The 21,811-nt window shown below is 46.9% G+C and overlaps 1 protein-coding gene across 1 annotated transcript in view; it reads left to right on the forward strand.

The window, feature by feature from the left end:
• LOC140411222 (MAM domain-containing glycosylphosphatidylinositol anchor protein 1-like) overlaps positions 1-21,811 on the forward strand; it is an 875,194-nt gene that overhangs the window by 586,803 nt on the left and 266,580 nt on the right. The window lies entirely within an intron of this gene.

The following is a 21,811-nucleotide window of genomic DNA, read 5'->3' on the forward strand; positions in this document are numbered from 1 at the left end:
TTCGATCAGATGATAGAGGCCTTAAAGAAGTTCCTGGGGAAATATTCAATTCCTATGACTCTTATGTCACAAATGGGTCAGTCAGCGATAAAGCAGATCGTGGAAGATACACTACTGACAGGGTGGCGAGATCGTACGGCTCCAAACAGGTTTCGAGAATATGGAAGAGATCTGGACCCGGAAATTATGAGGACAGGAACCCATTTAGAACCTATAATAGGAGGAGGGACATGGAGAATGGAAATAGGAAGATGAAGCCCAGAAATGCCCGGGGAATGATAAATCGATGTTTTCGATGTGACTCTCAATACCATTATGCTTTCAACTGTCCAAAACGTTATAATCGTGTTTGAAGCGACACATGACACGGAAGAGTCAGAAGAGGAAAAAGATAGTGACCAGAAAGAAGGCATTGTCCTATGAACAAGCAGTTTTACGCCGGTAATGAGGGTGTTAGTTGCAGAATCCTTCAATTGTGCTGTGTGTGGAATTGACTGGTTAAAATGTGACCTGAATGCTTTGAAGGCTGAAAATCGTAACAAGGTTAAGGAATTCGAAAGTTCCACAAGTTTCAGGTTTGGGGATGATAATACTCTGAAGTCGCTGAAAAGAGTGGTGATCCCTTGCAATATTGCCGGAGTGAATCATTTCATTAGCACGGATGTTGTATCAAGTGAGATACCTTTGCTTCTGGGCAGACCGTCGATGAAGAAAGCACACATGAAACTGGATATGGAACAGGATAAGGCAACAGTTTTTGGAATGACAGTGGACTTACAATTTACACAGTCGGGACACTATTGTTTATAATAATATTTCAGGTGCACTTGTCAGAATGTGTTAATGGCAGTTGAAAATGGGACTTTAGCTGATAAAAAGCTTGTTGGATTAAAACTGCATAGGCAATTTGCACATCCGTCTCCTCGGAGGCTGAAAATTTTATTATAGGATGCAGGGGTAAGGGATGACGACTATAGAACAAAGAACAAAGAACAAAGAAATGTACAGCACTGGAACAGGCCCTTCGGCCCGACAAGCCCGTGCCGACCATGCTGCCCAACTAAACTACAATCTTCTACACTTCCTGGGTCCGTATCCCTCTATTCCCATGCTATTCATGTATTTGTCAAGATGCCCCTTAAACGTCACCATCGTCCCTGCTTCCACCACCTCTTCCGGTAGCGAGTTCCAGGCACCCACTACCCTCTGCGTAAAAAACTTGCCTCGTACATCTACTCTAAACCTTGCCCCTCTCACCTTAAACCTATGCCCCCTAGTAATTGACCCCTCTACCCTGGGGAAAAGCCTCTGACTATCCACTCTGTCTATGCCCCTCATAATTTTGTAGACCTCTATCAGGTCTCCCCTCAACCTCCTTCGTTCCAGTGAGAACAAACCGAGTTTATTCAACCGCTCCTCATAGCTAATGCCCTCCATACCAGGCAACATTCTGGTAAATCTCTTCTGCACCCTCTCTAAAGCCTCCACATCCTTCTGGTAGTGTGGCGACCAGAATTGAACACTATACTCCAAGTGTGGCCTAACTAAGGTTCTATACAGCTGCAACATGACTTGCCAATTCTTATACTCAATGCCCCGGCCAATGAAGGCAAGCATGCCGTATGCCTTCTTGACTACCTTCTCCACCTGTGTTGCCCCTTTCAGTGACCTGTGGACCTGTACTCCTAGATCTCTTTGACTTTCAATACTCTTGAGGGTTCTACAATTCACTGTATATTCCCTACCTGCATTAGACCTTCCAAGATGCATTACCTCACATTTGTCCGGATTAAACTCCATCTGCCATCTCTCCACCCAAGTCTCCAAACAATCTAAATCCTGCTGTATCCTCAGACAGTCCTCATCGCTATCCGCAATTCCACCAACCTTTGTGTCGTCTGCAAACTCACTAATCAGGCCAGTTACATTTTCCTCCAAATCATTTATATATACTACAAAGAGCAAAGGACCCAGCACTGATCCTTGTGGGACACCACTGGTAACAGCCCTCCAATTAGAAAAGCATCCTTCCATTGCTACTCTCTGCCTTCTATGACCTAGCCAGTTCTGTATCCACCTTGCCACCTATACTAAACTGATAGAACAGGTTAGTGACCGCTGTGAAGTTTGTAGGAAGTACAGAAGGACACCAGCACGACCGATAGTAACCCTACCTTTGGCCAGGGATTTTAATAACATTGTGGGCATGGACCTTAAGATCTGGGATAAAGCTAACAATATATTTATTTTGCATTTTGTATATTTAGCGACCAGATTTAGTCAATCAACCATTGTACAAAGGGAAGAAAAGAGAGTAATCCTGGATCAGATCGTGGAAAAATGGATAGGGACACGAATGGGCCCACCGGCAAAATTAACCACTGGAGCTGGTTTAGCACAGGGCTAAATCGCTGGCTTTTAAAGCAGACCAAGGCAGGCCAGCAGCGCGGGTTCAATTCCCGTACCAGCCTCCCCGAACAGGCGCCGGAATGTGGCGACTAGGGGCTTTTCACAGTAACTTCATTTGAAGCCTACTTGTGGCAATAAGTGATTTTCATTTCATTTCATTTCATGGGCCCACGGGCAAAATTCCTTACGGACAATGGGGGAGAATTTTCTAATGGTGAGTTTAGGGATATGTGTGAAAATGTAAACATCACAGTTATGAATACAGCTGTGGAAAGCCCATTTAGTAATGGTGTGTGTGAAAGAAACCATGCTGTAACAGATGACATGCTCCGGAAAATTTTGGCAGATAGACCGAATTGCAGGCTAAATTCAGCTTTAGCATGGGCGGTACATGCAAAGAATTCATTGCAGATGGTTGGGGGCTATAGTCCCTATGAATTAGTATTTGGTAGAAATCCTAAAATTCCATCCATTTTGGATGACCAGCCTCCAGCTTGGGAAGGGACTACAATTAGCTCTGGTTTTGCTGAACATTTAAATGCATTACATAGCAGTAGAAAAGCTTTTTTGGAAGCAGAAGTCTCTGAAAGAATTCGCAGAGCTTTAAAACATAATGTACGGCCATCAAATACCGTTTTTCAGCAAGGAGACACAGTATACTATAAGAGAGACAATTTTAATGAATGGAAAGGCCCAGGGAAGATCATAGGCATAGATGGCAAAACAATTATTTTGCAACATGGCAATCAAACTGTTAGGGTACATTCATCAAGGATAATGGGTACAGACTACAAATTTTCAAATTTAGACAGAGCAAACCAGACATGATGAGGAACCAGGGTCATCTGATACGCACATGTTACAGAACTATGAGGACCAGTTAACTGATATAGACAGGGTTTCTGTAGAGGAGCACAACGCTTCTGATGAATTAGAACAGACCATTTTTCCAAAAGGACAACTGCCAAAAGTTGGTACAAAAGTGACATACTTGCCTGAAGGGTCTAGTCAATGGAAGGATGCAACTGTTATTAGTAGAGCAGGGAAGGCCACTGGAAAGTATAAACATTGGTCGAATGTACAGCATTCGGGGGAGGGAGTCAAGACAATGGATTGGGAACACAAAGTTCAAAAATGGAGGGCATAGAAACGCAGTGCCAGTTCAGATAGCACTTTGGATAGTGAACAGGACCGCAGGAAAAGGTCGAGAACTATTGAAAGGACATCCCACAGCAGAAGGGAAAGATCAAGCAGTAACAGTACAGTACGAGATACCAGGTGGGAGAGGGGACGTAGTTTATCAAGGTCACGGAACATGAGTAAGACTATAAATACTGCTAGGAGTAGAAGCCCACATACACGTGAGATTTTGGTGGCCTCCAATAAATTAGATGAAAAAGTTATCAAAGATGCCAAACAGCAAGAATATTTGGAGTGAATTTAGGGTATACACGGAAGTACCGGATAGGGGACAAAGAGCTCTGTCCCACAGATGGATTTGCACGGAAAAGGTTCTTCCAGATAGAACTTATAAGGGTAAGGGGATTTGAAGAAAACTTAGAAGATCAGGATTTAAGGGTAGATTCACCTACGGCAGGAAAGGTTATTTTAAAGATCTTCTTGGCTCTATTAGCCACAAAGGCATGGGAATGCAAATCTATAGATATAAAAGCTGCCTTTTTGCCGGGGCATCAGCTCCAGAGAGACATTTATCTCCGTCCTCCTAAAGAAGCAGCTAACACAGAAGGGGTACTCTGGAAGTTGAACAAATGTGTATATGGATTAAATGATGCATCTAGAGTCTGGTATTTTTCGGTAAGGTCAGTTTTGTTAAAGTTAGGCTGTTGCCAGTTGAAAGCAGATCCGGCAATGTTTTACTGGCACTATAAAGGAAATCTTTCTGGCATCTTTATGATGCATGTCAATGTTTTTTTGTGGGGTGGGACTAGTGATTTCGAAGCTATTATACTCTCTGGTTTAAGGAAAGAATTCATAGAACATAGAACGATACAGCGCAGTACAGGCCCTTCGGCCCACGATGTTGCACCGAAACAAAAGCCATCTAACCTACACTATGCCATTATCATCCATATGCTTATCCAATAAACTTTTAAATGCCCTCAATGTTGGCGAGTTCACTACTGTAGCAGGTAGGGCATTCCACGGCCTCACTACCCTTTGCGTAAAGAACCTACCTCTGACCTCTGTCCTATATCTATTACCCCTCAGTTTAAAGCTATGTCCCCTCGTGCTAGCCATTTCCATCCGCGGGAGAAGGCTCTCACTGTCCACCCTATCTAACCCCCTGATCATTTTTTATGCCTCTATTAAGCCTCCTCTTAACCTTCTTCTCTCCAACGAAAACAACCTCAAGTCCATCAGCCTTTCCTCATAAGATTTTCCCTCCATACCAGGCAACATCCTGGTAAATCTCCTCTGCACCCGCTCCAAAGCCTCCACGTCCTTCCTATAATGCGGTGACCAGAACTGTACGCAATACTCCAAATGCGGCCATACCAGAGTTTTGTACAGCTGCAACATGACCTCCTGACTCCGGAACTCAATCCCTCGACCAATAAAGGCCAACACTCCATAGGCCTTCTTCACAATCCTATCAACCTGGGTGGCAACTTTCAGGGATCTATGTACATGGACACCTAGATCCCTCTGCTCATCCACACTTTCAAGAACTTTACCATTAGCCAAATATTCCGTATTCCTGTTATTCCTTCCAAAGTGAACCACCTCACACTTCTCTACATTAAACTCCATTTGCCACCTCTCAGCCCAGCTCTGCAGCTTATCTATATCCCTCTGTAACCTGCTACATCCTTCCACACTATCGACAACACCACCGACTTTAGTATCGTCTGCAAATTTACTCACCCACCCTTCTGCGCCTTCCTCTAGGTCATTGATAAAAATGACAAACAGCAACGGCCCCAGAACAGATCCTTGTGGTACTCCACTTGTGACTGTACTCCATTCTGAACATTTCCCATCAACCACCACCCTCTGTCTTCTTTCAGCTAGCCAATTCCTGATCCACATCTCTAAATCACCCTCAATCCCCAGCCTCCGTATTTTCTGCAATAGCCTACCGTGGGGAACCTTATCAAACACTTTACTGAAATCCATATACACCACATCAACTGCTCGACCCTCGTCTACCTGTTCAGTCACCTTCTCAAAGAACTCGATAAGGTTTGTGAGGCATGGCCTACCCTTTACAAAGCCATGCTGACTATCCCTGATCATAGTATTCCTATCTAGATGATTATAAATCTTGTCTCTTATAATCCCCTCCAAGACTTTACCCACTACAGACGTGAGGCTCACCGGTCTATAGTTGCCGGGGTTGTCTCTGCTCCCCTTTTTGAACAAAGGGACCACATTTGCTATCCTCCAGTCCTCTGGCACTATTCCTGTAGCCAATGATGACATAAAAATCAAAGCCAAAGGTCCAGCAATCTCTTCCCTGGCCTTACCCAGAGAATCCTAGGATAAATCCCATCAGGCCCCGGGGACTTATCTATTTTCAGCCTGTCCAGAATTGCCAACACCTCTTCCCTACGTACCTCAATGCCATCTATTCTAATAGCCTGGGTCTCAGCATTCTCCTCCACAACATTATCTTTTTCCTGAGTGAATACTGACGAAAAATATTCATTTAGTATCTCGCCTATCTCTTCAGACTCCACACACAACTTCCCATCCCTGTCCTTGACTGGTCCTATTCTTACCCTAGTCATTCGCTTATTCCTGACATACCTATAGAAAGCTTTTGGGTTTTCCTTGATCCTACCTGCCAAATACTTCTCATGTCCCCTCCTTGCTCGTCTTAGCTCTCTCTTTAGATCCTTCCTCGCTACCTTGTAACTATCCATCGCCCCAACTGAAACTTCACACCTCATCTTCACATAGGCCTCCTTCTTCCTCTTAACAAGAGATTCCACTTCCTTGGTAAACCACGGTTCCCTCGCTCGACGCCTTCCTCCCTGCCTGACCGGTACGTACTTATCAAGAACACGCAGTAGCTGATCCTTGAACAAGCTCCACTTATCCAGTGTGCCCAACACTTGCAGCCCACTTCTCCACCTTATCCCCCCCAAGTCACGTCTAATGGCATCATAATTGCCCCGTCTAATGGCATCATAATTGCCCAATTCAGGGTTGGAAGTCAGGCTTCCGGTGCATTTAAATATATTGGACTGGAAATCGGACAGACTAAGTTAGGGACAAGTTTATGTCAGCAATCTTATTTGGAAAGCATCAACCCAATAGCAATTAGTCATAGATGTCATAGAATTTACAGTGCAGAAGGAGGCCATTCGGCCCATCGAGTCTGCACCGGCTCTTGGAAAGAGCACCCTACCCAAGCCCACACCCCCACCCTATCCCCATAACCCAGAAACCCCACCCAACACTAAGGGCAATTTTGGACACTAAGGGCAATTTATCATGGCCAATCCACCTAACCTGCACATCTTTGGACTGTGGGAGGAAACCGGAGCACCCGGAGGAAACCCACGCAGACACGGGGAGGATGTGCAGACTCCGCACAGACAGTGACCCAAGCCGGGAATCGAACCTGGGACCCTGGAGCTGTGAAGCAATTATGCTAACCACTATGCTACCGTGCTGCCCAGTCGTGGCCGGGTATCACAAAAAGACGCAATGGTTTCAAAGATGGAAAAAGAGCAACTGCGACGTTTAATTTGCCAACTGAATTGGTTAGGTAGACAGACTAGACTGGACGTTAGTTTTGATGTCTTAGAGTTGAGTACAAAAATGAACGATCCTAAAGTGGAAGGCATAATAAGAGCAAATAAAGCGTTAGTCAAACTAAAAATGCAGGAGTGCGTTTTGAAGTTTCCAGTTTTAGGTGACCTTCGGCACTTGAAACTCATAGTTTATAGTGATGCGTCCTACTCAAATTTATGTGATGGGGTTTCAAGCGCAGGAGGTTTTATAATTTTCCTTTTGGGGAACAATGGTAAATGTTGCCCTCTTGTGTGGGAAACAAAGAAAATAAGGAGAGTGGTGAAAAGCACTTTGGCTGCTGAGACTTTAAGCCTTGTAGAGGCGGTGGGTATGGTCTTTTATATATCTCAGATATTGACAGACATTTTGGGATTAGGGGATTTGGGTAACATACCCATTGAGTGTCACATTGACAATAAATCCCTGTGGGAAAATGTGCGCTCTACACAAAGTGTCAATGAGAAAAGGCTAAGGATAGACATCGCAAGTTTGAAGCAGATGTTGGATGCTTTTGAAGCAGATGAAGCAGATGCTCAAAGTAAAATAAGGATGTTTGGGAAAAGGAGCAGAACTCTTGACTCTTTACTCAACAGCAGCCAGGGGCTGACAGGTGGGAGGGGTCTTTGATTATGTTGCCCGCTTTCTCAAGACACGTCCTCCCCGTGTCTGCGTGGGTTTCCTCCGGGCGCTCCGGTTTCCTCCCACAGTCCAAAGATGTGCAGGTTAGGTGGATTGGCCAAGATAAATTGCCCTTAGTGACCAAAAAGAATAGGTGGGGTTACTGGGATAGGGTGGAGATGTGGGCCTGGGTAGAGTGATCTTTCGGGGCCGGTGCAGACTCGATGGGCCGAACGGCCTCCTTCTGCACTGAAAATTCCATGATTCACTGTGCAAAAAACCTGCCTCGCACATCTCCTCGAAACTTTGCCCCATGGGCCTTAAATCTATGCCCCCTGGTGACTGACCCCTCCACCCTGGGAAAGAGTGCCTGCCCATCCACTGTATCCATGCCCCTCATAATCTTGTAGACTCTATCACCCCTCAACCTCCGTCTTTCCAATGAGGCAAGCATTCCGTCTGCTTTTTTGACTACCTTGTCCACTTGTGTTGCCACCTTCAAAGATCTGTGGACCTGCACGCCCAGATCTCTCTGACTTTCTATATTCCGAAGAGTTTTGCCATTTACGGTATATTTCCCCTCTATGTTCGACCTATCAAAATACATTACCTCCCATTTGTCCGGATTAAACTCCATTTGCCATCTCTCTGCCCAAGTCTCCACCCTATCTATGTCCTGCTGTATCCCCTGACAATCCTCAACATTAGTGGGTGTCGTATATAGACCTTCAAACTGCAGTGGTGATGTTGGGAATGGCATTAAACACAAAATTAGAGATGCATGTCCCTGAAAGACGTGCTATCAGGTGAATTGGGCATTCTGAATTCTCCCTCTGTGACCCGAACAGGCGTCGGAATGTGGCGACGAGGGGATTTTCACGGTAACTTCATTGCAGTGTCAATGTAAGCCTACTTATGACACTAATCATGGTTATTATTATTAATTATTATTATAAGGGAATATCGGTGGTCGTGGGTGGTTTTAATCTGCACATAGATTGGGCAAATCAAATCAGACACAATGCCGGAGAGGGGGAATTCCTGGAGTGTATACAAAGAACAAAGAACAAAGAACAATACAGCACAGGAACAGGCCCTTCGGCCCTCCCAGCCTGCGCCGATCACGTGTCCTATCTAGACCAACCGCCTGTATCCTTCTACACCCCGTCTGTTCATGTACCTGTCCAGATAAGTCTTAAAGGTCGCTAACGTATCTGCATCAGCCACCTCACTCGGCCGTGCATTCCAGGCCACCACCACCCTCTGTGTAAAAACCTCCCCCCGCACATCTCCACTGAACCTTTCCCCCCTCACCTTGAACTTGTCCCCCCTTGTAATTGTCATTTCCCCCCGGGAAAAAGCCCCCAACTGTTCACCCTATCCATACCCCTCATAATTTTATAAACTTCTATCAGGTCGCCCCTCAGCCTCCGTCTCTCCAGGGAGAACAATCCCAGGTTATTCAATCTCTCCTCATAGCTCATACCCTCCATACCAGGCAACATCCTGGTAAACCTTTTCTATACTCTCTCCAAAGTTTGGATGGGGTGGTGTTTGTGCAGTGTGTCCAGGAAGCTTTTCTAACACAGTATGTAGATTATCCGACCAGAAGGGAGGCCATATTGGAATTGGTACTTGGTAATGAACCAGGGCAAGTGATAGATTTGTTAGTGGGGGAGCATTTTGGAGATAGTGACCATAATTCTGTGACTTTCACTTCAGTAAAGAAGAGGGATAGGTGCGTGCAACAGGGCAAGGCTTACAATTGGGGGAAGGGTAAATACGATGTTGTCAGACAAGAATTGAAGTGCATAAGTTGGGAACATAGGCTGTCAGGGAAGGACACAATTGAAATGTGGAACTTGTTCAAGGAACAGGTGCTACGTGTCCTTGATATGTATGTCCCTGTCAGGCAGGGAAGAGATGGTCGAGTGAGGGAACCATGGTTGACAAGAGAGGTTGAATGTCTTGTTAAGAGGAAGAAGGAGACTTATGTAAGGCTGAGGAAACAAGGTTCAGACAGGGCGCTGGAGGGATACAAGATAGCCAGGAGGGAACTGAAGAAAGGGATTAGGAGAGCTAAGAGAGGGCATGAAAAATCTTTGGCGGGTAGGATCAAGGAAAACCCCAAGGCCTTTTACACATATGTGAGAAATATGAGAATGACGAGAGCGAGGGTAGGTCCGATCAAGGACAGTAGCGGGAGATTGTGTATTGAGTCTGAAGAGATAGGAGAGGTCTTGAACGAGTACTTTTCTTCTGTATTTACGAATGAGAGGGGCCATATTGTTGGAGAGGACAGTGTGAAACAGACTGGTAAGCTCGAGGAGATACTTGTTAGGAAGGAAGATGTGTTGGGCATTTTGAAAAACTTGAGGATAGACAAGTCCCCCGGGCCTGATGGGATATATCCAAGGATTCTATGGGAAGCAAGTGATGAAATTGCAGAGCCGTTGGCAATGATCTTTTCATCCTCACTGTCAACAGGGATGATACCAGGGGATTGGAGAGTGGCGAATGTTGTGCCCCTGTTCAAAAAAGGGAATAGGGATAACCCTGGGAATTACAGGCCAGTTAGTCTTACTTCGGTGGTAGGCAAAGTAATGGAAAGGGTACTGAAGGATAGGATTTCTGAGCATCTGGAAAGACACTGCTTGATTAGGCACAGTCAGCACGGATTTGTGAGGGGTAGGTCTTGCCTCACAAGTCTTATTGAATTCTTTGAGGAGGTGACCAAGCACGAGAATGAAGGTAAAGCAGTGGATGTAGTGTACATGGATTTTAGTAAGGCATTTGATAAGGTTCCCCATGGTAGGCTTATGCAGAAAGTAAGGAGGCATGGGACAGTGAGAAATTTGGCCAGTTGGATAACGAACTGGTTAACCGATAGAAGTCAGAGTGTGGTGGTGGATGGCAAATATTCAGCCTGGATTCCAGTTACCAGTGGCGTACCGCAGGGATCAGTTCTGGGTCCTCTGCTGTTTGTGATTTTCACTAATGACTTGGATGAGGGAGTTGAAGGGCGGGTCAGTAAATTTGCAGACGATACGAAGATTGGTGGAGTTGTGGATAGTGAGAAGGGCTGTTGTCGGCTGCAAAGAGACATAGATAGGATGCAGAGCTGGGCTGAGAAGTGGCAGATGGAGCTTAACCCTGAAAAGTGTGAGGTTGTCCATTTTGGAAGGACAAATATGAATGCGGAATACAGGGTTAACGGTAGAGTTCTTGGCAATGTGGAGGAGCAGAGAGATCTTGGGATCTATGTTCATACATCTTTGAAAGTTGCCACTCATGTGGAGAGAGCTGTGAAGAAGGCCTATGGTGTGTTCGCGTTCATTAACAGGGGGATTGAATTTAAGAGCCGTGAGGTGATGATGCAGCTGTACAAAACTTTGGTAAGGCCACATTTGGAGTACTGTGTACAGTTCTGGTCGCCTCATTTTAGGAAGGATGTGGAAGCTTTGGAAAAGGTGCAAAGGAGATTTACCAGGATGTTGCCTGGAATGGAGAGTAGGTCTTACGAGGAAAGGTTGAGGGTGCTGGGCCTTTTCTCATTAGAACGGAGAGGATGAGGGGCGACTTGATAGAGGTTTATAAGATGATCAGGGGAATAGATAGAGTAGACAGTCAGAGACTTTTTCCCCGGGTGGAACACACCATTACAAGGGGACATAAATTTAAGGTGAAAGGTGGAAGATATAGGAGGGATATCAGAGGTAGGTTCTTTACCCAGAGAGTAGTGGGGGCATGGAATGCACTGCCTGTGGAAGTAGTTGAGTCGGAAACATTAGGGATCTTCAAGCGGCTATTAGATAGGTACATGGATTACGGTAGAATGCTGGGATGTAGATTGATTTGTTCTTAATCTACGGCAAACGTTCGGCACAACATCGTGGGCCGAAGGGCCTGTTCTGTGCTGTATTTTTCTATGTTCTAAGCCTCCACGTCCTTGTGGCAGTGCGGTGACCAGAATTGGACGCAGTATTCCAAATGTGGCCCAACCAACGTTCTATATAACTGTGACATAATTTGCGAGCTTTTACACTCGATACCCCGTCCGATGACAGCAAGCATGTCATCTGCTTTCTTTACCACCATTTCCACCTGTGCTGCCACTTTTAAGGATCTGTGGACCTGCCCAGATCTCTCTGTGTCCCTCTGCTCCTGATGGTTCTGCCATTTAATTTCTAGCTCCCGCCTGAATTGGATCTCCCAAAATGCATCACCTCGCATTTGTCCGGGTTAAACTCCATCTGCCATTTCTCTGCCCGATTTTGCAGCCTATCTATGACAAATCCCAAATTTCTTTACCCGTCAGTCTGGCCTCAATAAAAGTCGAGATGGATTTGCAGGTACAGCATGAGTTATTTTATTTAGCTTGCAAGCGTTCCTCAATTCTCAGGAGCACGAAGCACATCCTGCTCCGTAGACTTCTGGAATCAAGTGAGGCTGTGGAACAAAGGAGTCTGTACTGATACATTCAAATGGCATCAAGTTTCACATACACGATGCCCATAGGTCATCCTATACCCCTCCTGACCTGGTCATATATTCTGATTGGCTCACTTCCAATCCCTTCCTCTGGCCCCTATTACCCAGCATCCTTTTCTCCTCCTTTGGTGGACACACCTCCTCCTTGCTTTGCCATACGGTCTGAAATCCTTTGTCTGTGAACTCACCAGAATGAGACTGGCCTATCTCTACATTACAGTAACTAATATCCCTAAAGTAACTATTTTATATCACATTCGTCATTCCCTCCTTTTATCATTCCATGATAACCGAACTATCCAATCCATAGCTACGGTCCCTCATCTAAAAAGATCCGTCGCTGCATTCCCAATTCCTGGCGTAGCCCCCCTTCATCTGCTGCACCCTCATGGATTTTGACAGCTAAGATTTTAGGGGCGTTGATCTGTTCCAGTGCACCCCGCATTCTACCCATCACACATTTAAGGATGGCTGGGCCCACAAAGATGCGGCCAATAGCCACCACTAAATACATGACCATATTTATCAACCAGTCCTTCCAACCTCCAAATCCCCAGTTACCCCAAGCGCCAGGATCCTGCATTCCGTCCAGGTGATCCCGTATGTGATCCATACATTTAGTCATGTTAGCGGTCAAGTCCTGAACTCCCATGATACACTTGCCCTGCACTATGGCGCTTACCCCACCCTCACGGGCCAGAAGATAGTCAAGAGCATACCGGTTCTGCATTGCAAACAACCGTAGCTGAGACAATTCCTTGGTTATTGCCCCGAGGGCTTCCAAGGTTTCATTTCCCAAGATGGTAAGGCCACAAATAAAATAATTCCTATTGCTGACAGACAAGGAACCCCCCAGTAGCCCAGTTTATCTAGCTTCGAAACGCCCATTCGGGCCGCCTAGCAATGCGGAAAGCCCTAGTCCCAACAGTGATATGACAGCCATTCGCCCAGCCACAAAGGAGCTGGAGGCCGGCGTTCAATGGAACGCAGGTGGTGTTGTAACAAACGCATTGGCCAGGCGCCTGGGTGATATGACACCTCCTGTCCGTACAGGTGGGGAACAGACGTGTTATATTCGTTTCCACCTCTACCAGCAAACAGCCGTATCCTTCACTGCTGAAACACTTCTCGTACGACCGGGAATCCCTATTGGGAGTGACGTGGCTAGGTATGTACGCCCTCCACCGTCGCAGCCTATCATACTGTGAGTGGGAATTATCCCGAGGAAGGGGAAGGCAAATAGCTGGTGGTGCTGAACCCGGATCGTAAGGAAGAGTGACTTGCTCGGGCAATGGCTCGGAACGCTGACAATGAACCACCGTTTGGGGAGTGCCCCAAAGCGGTGAAACAGAAAATAACCTAGACACCGCTGCGGGGTTTGGGTAGCAGACAACCCGTCCCTGGCCATACAGACGGTGGTAAATCTGGTAGAACAGATTCATACTACCCGGGTTTTCCTCAGTTTGGCCTTTAACTAATTTAAGTGTATCTCCCGATAACCTACGTTCTAGCTGTACTTCCCTTCTCACACGCCCCGTCCTCTCTCTAGTCCCCCTCTCTCTCTCACAGTCTCTTCCTATGCTCTCCTGATGGTCTGATGTTACCTTTATCGCACCAATCTTAACACATCCAAAATCAAATTTACATGTACTCCCAAAACAAGGCAATGTCCATATAATGTTCCCTTCCCATCGCCGGGACCGGTGCAATTGCTTCATGAGTCCTGCATTCTCCTTAACTTTGACGACCTTCCATGAGTCGATACCATGTCCTCGTATATGGGGGCAACGAAGAACATCACCTTTGCATCGGTGATGTATCCTTGTAGATTGGTTGGGGTTACAAATATAGATAATATTCCCCTTTTCCATGTCCGTCATCAATAAGACTCCAAGCGAGGTGAGGCCGAATATCGCACAGACGGTGCGTAGCCACCCCATCATGCTCCACACCTGTAAAATAGCACTGGAGAAGGGAGGCAGGTTAATCTGTCCAAGAAAATGAGGCCCGTTATCAGAACTCAACTGAGCTGGTCTACTGTACCGGGGAATGATTTCCCGCATCAGAACTTTAACCACAGTAGCAGCTTTATTATCGATAGTCGGATACACCTCAACCCATCTGCTGAACACATCCACAATGACCAAAACATATTTGTAACATTGACACCTTTCCAACTCAATGTAATCCATTTGGAGCATCTCAAAGGGACCACTGGGCAACGGGGTTTGCCCCATCCCACAAGGGATACCTTTTCCGGTGTTATATTGCTGACAAATCAAACACCGATTACTGATACTCTGGGCCAACCCCTGCATTTAGGGTGCCACCAAGTGTCCAGCAACAAATCACTAGTCCCTCGAGCTCCACAATGAGCTGCAAAGTGTACACATTCGATGACCCATAAAGCCAGTACATCAGACATACAAGTCTGATGTGCTGGCGTGGTCCATAAAGAGGAAACAGAATCATATGTACAACCTAACCAGTTCCACATTTGTTTATCACTCTCAGGAGCGTCCTCCTGTAACCTTATGACGTCTTGGATGGTTGGCATTGACTTGTCAGAAGCAGACATATTTATAGTAGATCATTTAGTCTGACTTAACATTTTAGGCACCATCACTTGCTGAATTTGCGCGGCTGTCCGCGCTGCACAATCTGCTTGAATGTAAATCCTGTACTAATCGGTACTGGTCTGGCTTGGCTGGTTTAGGCACAGCAAGTATGGGGGTGTTACATTCTGATTGTCAAGGGACCAAAATACCCTGTTGCAACAGCTCTCGGATTAATTTGTCTATAGAAGGAGCAGCTTGGGATTTCAGGGGGTATTGCCGAATGGAAGGCAGCTTTACATGGTCCTTAATCATCACCTTAATAGGTGTAACATTTGTCTTTCCCACTTGTGATGGGTATTTCGCCCAGACCTGTGGATTGACATATTCCAACACATCATATCCCCGGTGATGCTGCAGTCGAGTGTTAATTGTTTCAGGGACCTCAAAATATTTTATGGCAGTGCCGTCCGGCATGACTTGAAGTGCGTACTCGCTACATTACAGTAACTAATATCTCTAAAGTAACTATTTTATATCACATTCGTCATCTATATCCTGTTGTTTTCTCTGACAATCTTCATCACTATCCGCAACTCCTGTAATCTTAACATACGGGCTGGTTTTCTTGAGCACTATGTGGAGGAACCAACTAGAGAGCAGGCCACCTTAGACTGGGTACTGTGTAATGAGAAGGGAGTCATTGCCAATCTGGCTGAACGAGACCACTTAGGGCTGAGCGACCATAACATGATGGAATTGTTTATCAAGATGAAGAGTGAAGAAGTTGATTCGGAGACTAGGGGCTGAATCTTAGTAAAGGAAACTATGAAGATATGGGGTGGGATTGCCCATGCCCTGCCGGGTCGGATAATTGCCCAGGGGTGGGCGGCGTGAATCCCACCCCGCCGCTCCGACGCCGGCTGTCGAATTCTCCGGCGCCGGTTTTCGGGCGGGGGCGGGGATCACGCCGCACAGGTCGGGGCCCGTTGGCAGCGCCCCCACCCCCCCGGCAATTCTCCAGGCCCCGATATGTTTTTAAGATAAAGATAGATAGTTTTTGAAGAATAAAGGGATTAAGGGTTATGGTGTTCGGGCCGGAAAGTGGAGCTGAGTCCACAAAAGATCAGCCATGATCTCATTGAATGGCGGAGCAGGCTCGAGGGGCCAGATGGCCTACTCCTGCTCCTAGTTCTTATGTTCAATCCACATTCCTCAGCTCCTGCCGAATTTTGGTAGAGTTGGCCTTCCCCCAATTTAGCACTCGTCCTTTAGGACCACTCTCGCCTTTGTCCATGAGTATTCTAAAACTTAAGGAATAGAACATAGAACATAGAACATTACAGCGCAGTACAGGCCCTTCGGCCCTCGATGTTGCACCGACTTGTGAAACCACTCTAAAGCCCATCTACACCATTCCCTTATTGTCCATATGTCTATCCAATGACCATTTGAATGCCCTTAGTCTTGGCGAGTCCACTACTGTTGCAGGCAGGGCATTCCACGCCCTTACTACTCTCTGAGTAAAGAACCTACCTCTGACATCTGTCCTATATCTATCGCCCCTCAATTTAAAGCTATGTCCCCTCGTGCTAGACATCACCATCCGAGGAAAAAGACTGTCCACCCTATCCAATCTTCTGATCATCTTGTATGCCTCAATTAAGTCACCTCTTAACCTTCTTCTCTCTAACGAAAACAGCCTCAAGTCCCTCAGTCTTTCCTCATAACATCTTCCCCCCATACCAGGGATCTATGTACATGGACACCGAGATCTCTCTGCTCATTCACATTGCCAAGAATCTTACCATTAGCCCAGTACTCTGTCTTTCTGTTATTCCTTCCAAAATGAATCACCTCACACTTTTTTGCATTAAACTCCATTTGCCACCTCTCAGCCCAGCGCTGCGGCTTATCTATGTCCCTCTGTAACTTGTAACATCCTTCCGCACTGTCCACAACTCCACCGACTTTAGTGTCATCTGCAAATTTACTCACTCATCCTTCTACGCTCTCCTCCAGGTCATTTATAAAAATGACAAACAGCAGTGGCCCCAAAACAGATCCTTGTGGTACACCACTAGTAACTGGACTCCAGTCTGAACATTTCCCATCAACCATCACCCTTTGTCTTCTTCCAGCTAGCCAATTTCTGATCCAAACTGCTAAATCACCCTGAATCCCATGCCTCCGTAATTTCTGTAGTAGCCTACCATGGGGAACCTTATCAAACGCTTTACTGAAATCCATATACACCACACCAACTGCTTTACCCTCATCCACCTGTTTGGTCACCTTCTCAAAGAACTCAATAAGGTTTGTGAGGCACGACCTACCCTTCACAAAACCGTGTTGACTATCTCTAATCAAATTATTCCTTTCCAGATGATTATACATCCTACCTCTTATAAACCTTTCCAAGATTTTGCCCACAACAGAAGTAGGCTCACTGGTAGTAGAAGTAGGGCAGCACGGTAGCATTGTGGATAGCACAATTGCTTCACAACTCCAGGGTCCCAGGTTCGATTCCGGCTTGGGTCACTGTCTGTGTGGAGTCTGCACATCATCCCCGTGTGTGCGTGGGTTTCCCCTGGGTGCTCCGGTTTCCTCCCACAGTCCAAAGATGTGCAGGTTAGGTGGATTGGCCATGATAAATTGCCCTTTGTGTCCAAAATTGCCCTTAGTATTGTGTGGGGCTACTGGGTTATGGGGATAGGGTGGAAGTGTTGACCTTGGGTAGGGTGCTCTTTCCAAGAGCCGGTGCAGACTCGATGGGCCGAATGGCCTCCTTCTGCACTGTAAATTCTATGATCTATGATCTATGGTCTATAGTTACTGGAGTTGTCTCTACTCCCCTTCTTGAACAAGGGGACAACATTTGCTATCCTCCAGTCTTCTGGCACTATTCCTGTCGACAAAGATGACTTAAAGATCAAAGCCAAAGGCTCAGCAATCTCCTCCCTAGCTTCCCAGAGAATCCTAAAATAAATCCCATCCGGCCCAGGGAACTTATCTATTTTCACACTTTCCAGAATTGCTAACACCTCCTCCTTATGAACCTCAAGCCCTTCTAGTCTAGTAGCCTGAATCTCAGTATTCTCCTCGACAACATTGTCTTTTTCCTGTGTGAATACTGACGAAAAATATTCATTTAGCACCTCTCCTATCTCCTCGGACTCCAAACACAACTTCCCACTACTGTCCTTGACTGGCCCTACTCTTACCCTAGTCATTCTTTTATTCCTGACATAGCAATAGAAAGCTTTAGGGTTATCCTTGATCCTACCTACCAAAGACTTCTCATGTCCCCTCCTGGCTCTTCTTAGATCTCTCTTTAGGTCCTTCCTAGCTAACTTGTAACTCTCGAGCGCCCTAACTGAACCTTCATGTCTCATCTTTACATACGCCTCCTTCTTCCTCTTGACAAGTGTTTCGACTGCATTAGTAAACCACGGTTCCCTTGCTCGACCACTTCCTCCCTGCCTGACAGGTACATACTTATCAAGGACATGCAGTAGCTGTTCCTTGAACAAGCTCCACATTTCCATTCTGCCCATCCCCTGCAGTTTTCCTCTCCATCCGATGCATCCTCAGTCTTGCCTCATTGCATCATAATCGCCTTTCCCCCAGATATAACTCTTGCCCTGCGGTATATACCTATCCCTTTCCATCACTAATGTAAACGTAATCGAATTGTGGTCACTATCACCAAAGTGCTCACCTCCCTCCAAATCTAACACCTGTCCTGGTTCATTACCCAGTCCCAAATCCAATATGGCCTTGCCTCTCGTTGGCCTATCTACATACTGTGTCAGGAAACCCTCCTGCACACATTGGACAAAAACGGACCCATCTAAAGTACTCGAACTATAGCGTTTCCAGTCAATATTTGGGAAGTTAAAGTCCCCCATAACAACTACCCTGTTGCTTTCGCTCCTATCCAGAATCATCTTTGCAGTCCTTTCCTCTACATCTCTGGAACTTTTCGGAGGCTTATAGAAAGCTCCTAACAGGGTGACCTCTCCTTTCCTGTTTCTAACCTCAGCCCATACTTCCTCAGTAGACAAGTCCTCATCAAACGTCCTTTCTGCCACCATAATACTGTCCTTGACTAACAATGCCACCCCTCCCCCTCTTTTACCACCTTCCCTGAGCTTACTGAAATATCTAAACCCCGGCATCTGCAACATCCATTCCTGTCCCTGCTCTATCCATGTCTCCGAAATGGCCACAACATCGAAGTCCCAGGTACCAACCCATGTTGCAAGTTCACCCACCTTATTCCGGATGCTCCTGGCATTGAAGAAGACACACTTTAAACCACCTTCCTGCCTGCCGGTACACTCCAGCAACTTTGAAACCTTACTCATGACCTCACTACTCTCAACCTCCTGTATACTGGAGCTACAATTCAGGTTCCCAAGCCCCTGCTGAACTAGTTTAAACCCTCCCGAAGAGCATTAGCAAATTTCCCCCCCAGGATATTGGTACCCCTCTGGTCCAGGTGTAGACCATCCCGTTTGTAGAGGTCCCACCGACCCCAGAATGAGCCCCAATTATCCACAAATCTGAAACCCTCCCTCCTGCACCATCCCTGTAGCCACGTGTTCAACTCCTCTCTCTCCCTATTCCTCGTCTCGCTATCACGTGGCACGGGTAACAACCCAGAGATAATAATTCTGTTTGTCCTAGATCTAAGTTTCCACCCTAGCTCCCTAAATTCCTGCCTTACATCCCCATCCCTTTTCTTACCTGTGTCGTTGGTACCTATGTGGACCACGACTTGGGGCTGCCCCCCCTTAAGGATCCCGAAAACACGATCTGGGAAATCACGCACCCTGGCACCTGGGAGGCAACACACCAACCGTGAGTCTCTCTCGTTCCCACAGAATCTCCTATCTATCCCCCTAACTATGGAGTCTCCAATGACTAATGCTCTGCTCCTCTCCCCCCTTCCCTTCTGAGCAACAGGGACAGACTCTGTGCCAGAGACCTGTACCCCATGGCTTACCCCTGGTAAGTCCCCACACCCCACCAACAGTATCCAAAGCGGTATACTTGTTACTAAGGGGAACAACCACAGGGGATCCCTGTACTGACTGCTTCCTCCCAGCCCCTCTCACCGTCACCCATCTATCTTTATTCTTCGGAGTAACTACATCCCTGAAGCTTCTATCTATGACCAACTCTGCCTCCCGAATGATCCGAAGTTCATCCAGCTCCAGCTCCAGTTCCCTAACATGGTTTCTGAGGAGCTGGAGATGGGTGCACTTCCCACAGGTGAAATCAGCAGGGACACTGACGCCGTCCCTCACCTCAAACATTCTGCAGGAGGAACATTGCACTGCCTTCCCTGTCATCCCCTCTAGATAAAAAAAGAAAAAGAAAGAAAGAGCTTACCTGATATTCACTCCCTTCTCAGCAAGCACTCCCTCAGCAACCTCTACGCCCCGCACGATAACACCTGAGGGAAAGTAAAAGAAAAACTACTTGCCAGTCACCAGCCAGTCCCTTACCAGCAGGCCGTGATGTCACGGTTCAACTTCTTTCTACTTCTACCTGCCCTCGAGCCTTCCTCTTGATCTTTACAGCGGTTGGTTTTTTTTGGTTAGAGGAGGGGGTAGGGAGGGAAACACTGAAGAAGTGTTTCGGGTGTAAGTGTCACTTGACAACAGCTCCTCCACAAACCACCTTCAAGTTAGGGTGAGCACACGGACGTATGCAAATTTCCCGTGCAACAGCCAATCAGCAGCTCGGCTCTACTGCCCTCTGCTGGATGCTTGTCTTCACTTGAACAGCTAGGGTCTCTTGCTCGGGTACACCTGCAAGTTAGGGTGAGCACACGGGACGTATGCAAATATCCCCCGCAACAGCCAATCAGCAGCTCCGATCTACTGGCCTCTGCTGGATGCTTGTCTGCACTTGAACAGCGAGCGTCTCTTGCTCAGGTACACCTTCAAGTTAGGGTGAGCACACCGACGTATGCAAATTTCCCAAAGTAATCCCCGACTGAAACTTCAACCACCTGGCCGGGTTCATTCCCCAACACCAGGTCCAGTACGGCCCCTTCACGAGTTGGACTATTTACATACTGCTCTAGAAAACCCTCCTGGATGCGTTAGCAAAAGCACCCCCAAGGACATTGGTTCCAGTCCATCCCAGGTGTAGACCGCCCAATTTGTCGTAGTCCCACCTCCCCAGAACCGGTCCCAAGGTCCCAAAAATCTGAACCCCTCCCTCCTGCACCATGTCTCAAGCCACGCATTCATCCTGCCTATTCTTTCATTTCTACTCTGACTACCACGGGGCACTGGTAGCAATCCTGAGATTACTACCTCTGAGGGCTGACTTTTTAACTTGGCTCCTAACTCCCTAAATTCTGCTTGTAGGACCTCATCCCGTTTTCTACCTATATCATTGGTGCCTATATGCACCACAACAACTGGCTGTTCATCCTCCCCCTTCAAAATGTTCTGCAGCCGATCTGAGACATCCCTGACCCGTGCACCCGGGAGGCAACATACCATTCGGGAGTCTCGTTTTCGACCACAGAACCGCCTGTCTACTCCCCTTACAATTGAATCCCCTATGACTATAGCCCTTCCACTCTTTTTCCCGCCCTTCTGTACAGCAGAGCCAGCCACGGTGCCATGAACCTGGCTGCTGCTGCCTTCCCCTGGTGAGTCACCTCCCCCAACAGTATCCAAAACGGTCTAACTGTTTTGGAGGGAGATGACCGCCGGGGACACCTGCACTGCCTTCCTGCTTTTTCTCTACCTTTTGGTCACCCAGTCCCTTTCTCCCTCACCAATCCTAATCTGCGGTGTGACCAATTTGCTAAACGTGCTATCCAGGACCTCCTCAGCATCGCAGATGCTCCAAAATGAGCCCATCCGCAGCTCCAGAGCCGTCATGCGGTCTAACAAGAGCTGCAGCTGGACACACTTCCCGCACATGAAGGAGCCAGGGACATC

Source organism: Scyliorhinus torazame, chromosome 4 (genome assembly GCF_047496885.1).
Source record: "Scyliorhinus torazame isolate Kashiwa2021f chromosome 4, sScyTor2.1, whole genome shotgun sequence".
NCBI lineage: Eukaryota > Metazoa > Chordata > Chondrichthyes > Carcharhiniformes > Scyliorhinidae > Scyliorhinus > Scyliorhinus torazame.